This window comes from Hippocampus comes, unplaced genomic scaffold (genome assembly GCF_001891065.2).
Source record: "Hippocampus comes isolate QL1 unplaced genomic scaffold, H_comes_QL1_v1.1 scaffold295, whole genome shotgun sequence".
NCBI classification, from domain to species: Eukaryota; Metazoa; Chordata; class Actinopteri; order Syngnathiformes; family Syngnathidae; genus Hippocampus; species Hippocampus comes.
In genome coordinates, this window is record NW_017804848.1 from 996068 (window position 1) to 1003989 (window position 7922).

General features: G+C 63.7%; 1 protein-coding gene across 1 annotated transcript in view; it reads right to left on the minus strand.

Moving 5' to 3' along the window:
• Positions 1-4161: 4161 nt before the first annotated feature.
• The window catches only part of LOC109521241 (A-kinase anchor protein 6-like), a 19911-nt gene continuing 16150 nt past the window's right edge, over positions 4162-7922 (minus strand). The window contains exons 8-10 of the mRNA XM_019878960.1: positions 7198-7353; positions 4283-4366; positions 4162-4200 (exon numbers count right to left, since the gene is read on the minus strand). The gene's annotated coding sequence lies outside the window, so the exon portion shown is untranslated. The remainder of the gene's footprint in view (positions 4201-4282; positions 4367-7197; positions 7354-7922) is intronic.

The window sequence follows — 7922 nt, forward strand, 5'->3', positions numbered from 1 at the left end:
GGCGCGGGCGGGGAGGAGGTACGGCGCGGGCGCGGCGCTCTTGTCCTCGGCGCACTGAGTGACTTCGCCGCAGTCGCTGTCGTGGGACGAGAGGGACAAGTAGGCGTAGAAGTCGCCTTGGCGCAGGTGCAAGGGCTGATGGGAATGTTGCGCCACCTGCAGCCGGCACACAAGGACACAAAGCTCACGGATTCGCCATCGCGACGCGCTCAACTTGCCGTCGATTCGATTCTGGGGAAACGGCCCGCCTGCTGCTGCGCTATGTTTGCCCTTGAAACTAACAAATAGCCCCCCCCCCCCCACGCACCAAGCAAAACTTTGCAGCTGCTAATTGAAAATATGGTCGGGTGTGGCGACCGTGCCGAGCACGTGCGCGCTTGACAAGTGAGGAGATCTGCAACGATTTCTCCATGTTGAGCTGATTTCTTTCAAGGGGGGGCCGCTGCATGGTCTCGACTAGTTTTCAAGTCTCCACCTTTGGATCGACGTCGACTATTACGACTCGGTCCGCCGAGCGCCGCGACCCTCCTGAGGATGAAGCGGCTCACGTGGCGGATGGATTTTGCAGCATCGGAGCAGCCGATTCGTACGATCGTTTGTTTGGCCTTCGGTTTTGGATTCCGGAGATCATTTGTTCCAACAGGTCGATTTGGGACTTTATCGGGAAGTTTTACGAGCCGAGATATTTCTTCAATTGATATACAGTTGCTATTTTTTGTGTGTGTGTGCGCGCGTGGGTGCTCGTGCGCACGCTACCTTCGCTCGGATATGCTGGAAGGAGGCGGGGCCTCGCCGGCCGTCGGACCTCCCGACGCCCGACGGGGGCTCTCGTCCGGGAAACTCTTTGCTCCGGCGGGCCTCCGCGGTCAAGTCCAGGATTTCCATCACAAAGTCATGCACGGCCTCCTTGGCCTGAGGCGAGGTGGGCAAGGGGGGCGAGGGAGGCGGGCGATGGCAGCGCGGGGAAGCGCGAGAGCCCTTCCACTTTTTGCTCGGCAGGCAGGAATGTTTGTCCCGGAGTTTGCTCCTGCTCTCCTCCGTCACCAGCGAGGAGAACTTGAAGCTCTCCCGGATGGTGATGGCCTTCCTGTCGCCGCAGGGCGTCGCGCTCTGGCAGGGTAACTCGCCCTTAAGCTGCCCCACTAAGGAGGAGGCGGCGGCGGTCGGCGCCCAAGACGGAAGCGGGTCGACGTCCTCCTCGGCCGCGGAGAAGAAGTCGAAGGAGTCCCTGAGACCTCGTCCTTTGCCGCCGAGAGCTCGAGGTTCTCCCCTCTTGGTGAACACGGCCGACTCCTCTCGCAGGAGCTCGTCGTCCGCATCTTTGCCCCTCAAGCCGCTCGGCTCCACGTTTCCGTTCTCCAGGTCGTCCGCAAACTGGCGGATGAAGCTCCTCGCGGCGTTCCTCCGCTTCCCCCCCTCCTCCTCCTCCTCGTCGCGGCCTCGTGCGCCGGAGTTGAGGAGGCATCCTTGCTCGGGGTCGCTCCCGCACCGGAGCTCATCCCAGAGTCCGAGTTCGGTCCTTGAGGTGCGAGGACGCGGCACCCGAGGATGGAGCTCCTTCTTCACGGAGTCCAAAGCCGGCACGTCGGGCGAGGCGAGCGCCGGCCCCTCCTCGTCCTCGTCCTCGTCCTCATCTTCCTCGTGGACTCCCGTCTCCTCCTCCTCGGTGAGGGTGAGGGTGGAGGAGGAGAGGAGGTCGCCGTCGTCCTCGTCGTCGGTGCAGGCGGAAGCGCAGGAGACGTTGACCACCATGCTCAAGCTAACGGCGTCCGCCTCGCCGCGGCCGGCGCTCCGCTCGAAAAAAGAGCGTCGGCCGCCCGGCGACGGGGAGGCGAGCGCTCGCGGGCGGAGGGGAGATCTGCCGCGGAGCGTGCCGTCCGAAACGCTGCGCGTCATCTGGGAGGCCGGGGGGCTCCGAATGTTCTCCAGACGCTTGAGGAGGTCCAGGGTTCTCCCGCTCAGCTCTCCTCGCGCCCCGCCGCCGACCCCGGGGTCGCCCGGACCCTGGCGCTCCTCCCCTCCGCTCCGGCAAACGGCCAGGCCGCTCTCCAGCGAGGCGCTGCGATGGAGGTGCTCCGTGGAGGGGAACAGCTGACGGCCCGGCGACAGGAGGGACTCCAGAGAAGAGCCCGGAGACAAGGCGGGGCCGGGGGGCGGCCCGGCAACGTGATCCGAAGGGGGCTGGGCGGGAAACCGGGACGCGCTCGGGTCGGCGTCGTCGTCCTGATCCGGCCTCTCGGCGCCCGCTTCCTTCGGGCTCGACGGCCGCCCTTCTTCCTCTGCGCTTCGTCGGACGGGCTCCGCCCCCTCCCCTTCGTCGCCGCGCCTCCCGCGGCATGGGATCACGTCGCCGTCACCGGCGTCGCTCACGATTCCGCTTTCGCTGCCGGGCGAGCGGCCGCGGTCGCCGCCCCCTCGCCGCCGGGGCGGCCTCTCCGTCAGCCCGCCCAGGAGGTCCGGGAGGGACTCCGCGGAGGAGAAGGTGGAGTCCCGACTCAGACTCTTCCGGAGGGCGCGCTGCTTCCCCTCGGTCAGGCGGGGGAGCTCCGGAGCGCCGTGCGACTCGAGGGCGCGAAGGGCGTGCGCTCGGGAGACGGGCGCCTCACAACTCGCGGCGGGAGGGGGGTCCCTCGGGCCGCCGTCCGGAGGCCTCGCGGGCCCGGGGCGGGGGAGGGGGTGCGTCAGGTCGGGTTGGGGTACCTCCGCCGGAGTCATGTCGGTCTCGTCCCATTCCCACCAGTCGTCCGGAGGCGAGGCCTCCGAGGGCGCTCGGTCGGGGCTCGCCCGCTCGGGGCGCCGCCGGCCCGATGGCGGAAAGTTCCCGGGGGCCTGCGGGCGACACAAAACCGTTTCCTTTCAGTTCACTCCGCCGCGGCTTTGGGCTTGAAGTGACACCGCCTTCGTTTCATCGGCTTCATCTTTGAGTGCGCGGCCCCGCCCCCGAACTCGGCCGGCCGCGGAACATCAACGCGTGACGCGGATTTGAACCAGCGGTCGACTCTCCCTCGGTGTGAGGACAAGAACGAAATCACCACGTGGGGATCATCGATCGCTCAATGATGTCTTTCAAATATGCGGACGACAAAAAAATGTCTCGATTTCACCCGCGGCGTCGTGAAACGTCATTCGGCGAGGCCGACGTCGCGCTCTCAAAAGATGAGAGCGATTTGAGAGTTTGTTTTTCTGAAATGCTGCGACCCGGCGCGGAGACGACCAAAGTGACGTCGCGGGATTGAAAGCCGATGAATAATTCCGATCGGATGCAAAAGGCGCAACGTGGCAAAAACCTTCAGAAGGCGGCCGACAATGCGCTGAGGCGCCGGAATTGTTCACTTGCGCAGACGTAATTATACAAATTGCTCCTCATCTCCTTCATATCAACGTGTGTGTGTGGGGGGGCCGGCATTAGTCATTCATAGCCAATTAATCTCATGAAGCAGTTGGCCGCGTGCGCACGTGCGTCATGGATTCGTGTGTTTGGGATGCGGCGACTTCGCCGCAATGAGAAAAGCGGCGCGCTGACGGGAACATTCGGATTCGAGACGCGCAACGACACCCGATCGTGACAAAATCTGTCATTGGTTTTTGTCGTCCATCGGCTTTGCGTCCTTGCGAACCGTTGCGCCGCTCGACCGGAGGGCAGTCGTGGTCGTTTCTGAGCGAAAGCCGCGTCGGCGGCGTTGCCGTCGCCCCCGCGCGGGAAGTCAAATGACTCCGAGCCCACATTTGTCAGCCCTGCGCGCCAGGGCGTGCGTGTTTGTGTTTGCGTGCGCGCGCAGACGTCAGCCACGCCGAGCGCTTCAAGCGTCTCGGCCTCGTCAGAGCTTCGGTCACTTCCAAGAGCGCCGAACGTCCCAAAGCCGTCGTTCCAAAAAGCAGCCAATCGACAACAAGACTCCGATTGACGGGCGGCGCGGCGAGCGGCCGCCGAACGCGTCTGCCGAGGCGCGGGTTGGAATTCCACGGAGCCCCCGAGGTGTGATTGTGAGCGACCGGACGGCAACGATAGCTTCATGATCGCCGACGGCGGCGACGGCGGTGGCGACGACGGCGGCGCGCTCCCACCGTGGGCTCTCCCAGCTCCCTCTTGAGTCTGTTGCGCCAGTGCAGCGTCTGCATGAGCACGGCCTCCCACCTCCGCTCCAGGTTGATGGAGAGCAGCTGCAGGTCCTCGCCGTCCCGCTCCGCCTCGGGGCCCGGCTGGACAAAAAAACAATCGCGCGCGCCGGATGGGTCGGCGCAAGGTCGACTTCCCGTCCGGACTCGGGGGGGGGGTACCCACCTGGTCGTGCCGGAGGAGTCGCCGGCAAAGTTTCAGAAGCCGGGAGACGCCGCGTCGCCGGGCCCGCACGTCCGAGCACAAAGTCTGCGGACGCAAGACGGCGGCACGGTTACTCCCCCTCGCCGCGTGCCCCCTTTTCAGAAAAGCGCACCCAACGCTCGAAATTTGACGCGTTACGCCGTCCGCTCGGATTTCAGCGTCCGCCCAAAATCTGCCCGGTCGGCGCCCTCGCCACCCGTCGGGCGAGACCGCCGATGAGCTTGCCGTCGTTGGCCGGCAAGGGGACGCCGCTTCCGTCGGACGTGTTCGACGGGGCCGGCGTACGGCATCCGAACCGGCGAATGCGCCGATTTGGGGGCATCGGCGACCGTGGCAAACGAGCGTGGACGGAGGTCATTCAAATCAGGAACTCCGCCCCCGACGCCCATCGAGGAGAAAACGACTTTCGCAGCGCCGACAACGTCGGACCGACACCCGCGGAAGAAGAAGGGCGCGGTGCGAACGCCGGGCCCGCATCCGTCACAACCGCGCTCGACGTTAGGCGCACGCGACGGCGGGGATGCGCAAAGGTCAAAGGTCGCCTGGAGCGGCCGCGTGCGTGCGCATGCGTGAAGGAGGCAAATTTGGTGTTGGGGGAGCTCCAGACACGCCGTGGCCGCGCACGTGTTGAAGCGTGTGTGCGGACCCGCCGCAAACTCTTGACGCAAATCCCGCCAGCTCGCCGAGGAGCACTTCCGTGACATTTTCTTTCCATTTTCCCCAATCGATACGAAACACCCCGACAAGGAAATGGCATTTTTCTCCCCCTCTCTCTTTTTTTCCAGGCCGCGTCTTTGCTCCCCCGCCCGCCCGGCCGGCCGCCCGCGCTTCGGCGTATTTGGCGCCTGCCCGCTGGGCCGAAGAGCGGAGGGGATGCCGAACGCGGGCGCGCCACGCGGCTCGGGTGAGGGCCCCGCACTCCAAACGCTCGGCGGGACGCCTCGCTCGCCGACGACGTCGTGAGAAAAGCGCGGAGAGCCGAATTAACGCCGGAGCGCGCGGGAAAAATCTTGGCGGGGGAGGAAGATGCCCGCAGTTCAACCTTTCACGCGGACATTTTGGCGAGAACGGCGTGACGTCACAGACGCCCTTCCTTCTGCGCTTTTATTTTGGAGAGTCCACTTCCGGGGACCTTCGGTGTCTTTTTCCTTGAATGGCCAGGCTGTGACTGCCGATCAGCCTGCCGATCGGCACTCACCTCCCGCCCGTTGGCGCTCTGCTGATCTGCAAGCGTGTGCCAGACGATTGGCGCATTCGGGGTGGGCCGGAGACCATGGCGAGTCGTCGTCGATTCGCGTGTCATCGATTGTTCTCGTTTGTCTTTTTCCAGTGCCTCCCGGCCCAGCCCGGCTCGGCGTTTCCCACCCGCGGACCGCCCGACCCCGCACGATCCTCCCTGCCGTTGGCCTTCGGATCCACCGCCGCCTTTACCTTGGCGATCCGCGACAAACGGGAGCCGTCGAGCGAGCGAGTGCGTGAAATTGTGTCCGTGTGTCGTTGGGATTTTGCGCAGGAGTGAAACGATGTTCCTCCGTTTGATTGTGGGAGTGAAACGAGAGAGCGCCCGTGTGTGCGTTTGCCTGGGGAAGTCGTGCGCTCGCCACAAGTAGGACGTGCTCAGCGCCCATTCTTCCAAAACAATCGACGTCGCTGTCGATGGACACGAATCGAGCGCAACGTCCTCTTTTCTTTGCCTGCCGCCAGCAGCGGTGGAGCAAAATCCCAGCCGGCCTGGGCTTTTATCGCCCTCCACACACACACACACACACACTCAAGCGCGCACACACAGCAAATGGATCTTTCTGGAAGGTTGAACTTTGCTTCTCTTGCAAGAAGTGTGACAGCAAACTGTGTGTGTGTGTGTGTGTGTGTGTGTGTGTGTGTGTGTGTGTGCGAGACAGAGGGTGAGAGAATCTATTAATTTTCGCTGTGCGCCCCCATCACATACGCACACAGTATTTGGAGTCGCGGGATGCCCGGGGCCCACCGGAGGAGCGTGGCGTGGTAACATGCTATCTGAGCGCTAATTCAATTAAAAGCTAGCAGAGGGGCCGGGGGAGGGGGGGGGGGCTAGCGTGTGTGTGTGTGTGTGTGTGTGTGTGAAAGGATGTTCCGGAGGAAATGATGAAAAAAAGTTTTCCCGTTGAGCAGGTGACGCATCGGAGTGAGCGTTCGCCATTCGAGGAGTGCAACTTGCGTCGCCCGTCCCAAGCGCTTGGCGCTCCGTGATGACGTTTTCTTCAAACATGACGAGGCAACGTGCGCGGGACCATCTGAGGTGTTGAGACGGGAATTATTTTGTCATTTTTCTGGCCGCGTCTTTTGGATCCTTTTTCCATTTGGTGATTGCGTGCGTCACTCCGACTTGTTTCCAACTTGTCCGTTTGTTGTTTCATGCGCGCGTTTGTATGTATGGCACACTCATTTGCATACATTGACTTGAGTGGATCGTCATCGCTCGGCTAATCAGGGGCGCTCGCCGTTTTTCGGCGCGCGGCGCCGGCTGATTAAAACCCCGTTAGCGTCCCGCGGCGGCGGCGTTCCTTCCTTCCTGCCTCCATACATCCTTCGCCTTCGGATGCTCAGCACGCCGTCGCCGCCACGCAGCTTTATTGATGATTTATTGTCGACGAGCTCCAGACGTAAAAGTTTGTTTGTCTTGCGCCACTTTGTTGGCTGTTCAAGCCCGCAATGGATGTCAAAGATCCTCCATAGGGCGCGCTCGCGTCCATATATATTCCATTGGGACTCGCGCGGATGACCGCAGCAGGAGCACAAAAGGCTCATCGTGTGTCGTACGAGGCGGGCAACCGCAGCAAATACCGAGCGGACACGTGACGTAACTGAGGGAGGGAAGCGAGGAAGGCCGGGCCCACCTTGAAGCTGGCCAGCTGCCGGCGGGCGTCGCGATGCGGCCGTCGCAGGCACGAGTCGTAGATGAGGAGCTCGGTGCGTCGCAGCCACGCCTTCAGCTCCTCGACGCTGGCCCGCAGGCGCTCGGGGACGTCCGCGCCCGGCGGCCCGGCGGCATCCTGCGAGCGGAGAGAGGGCGACCGCGGCGCCTGTCAATCATCCGTCCGGACGGTCGGCCGCGCGACCGCAGCAAAAGAACACATTGTTTGGCAAAATCCAAAAAGCGCCCGGCGCAGGAGGGTACGAGTCGGCGACTTTGCCGGCGTTTGCGTCTTTCGAGCTGCGCGTTCATTCCGGCGGCAGCTGGCCGGCGGCGCCGCGATGAAAGGTGGCGGCGGCGCGGCGCTTTGTTCCTGAGACGAAACAAACGCCGAAGCCGTCGCGGCAAACGCCATCTGCGCGCGTCTCATCTCCGCCCTCGGGGACCGGCGCGTTAGCGGCAGACGAACGCGTGTAAGCAAACATCTCGCAAATGAAACGACGGCGACAGACGAACGCTCGCTCTTCCGCCTCCGTAAGCAGACGCTGATTAAACGTCTTTGAGCGCGCGGCGAGCGCTCGCCGGGGAGCCCGCCGCTCGCTTTGGCGCCGCGCTCGCGCTCATCTGCGCTCGTCGTGTCGCGGTTTTGAATGGCGGCGACGTTGGCGCGAGGTGGCCCGGCTGCATTTTCGCCGGTGACTCGCGACG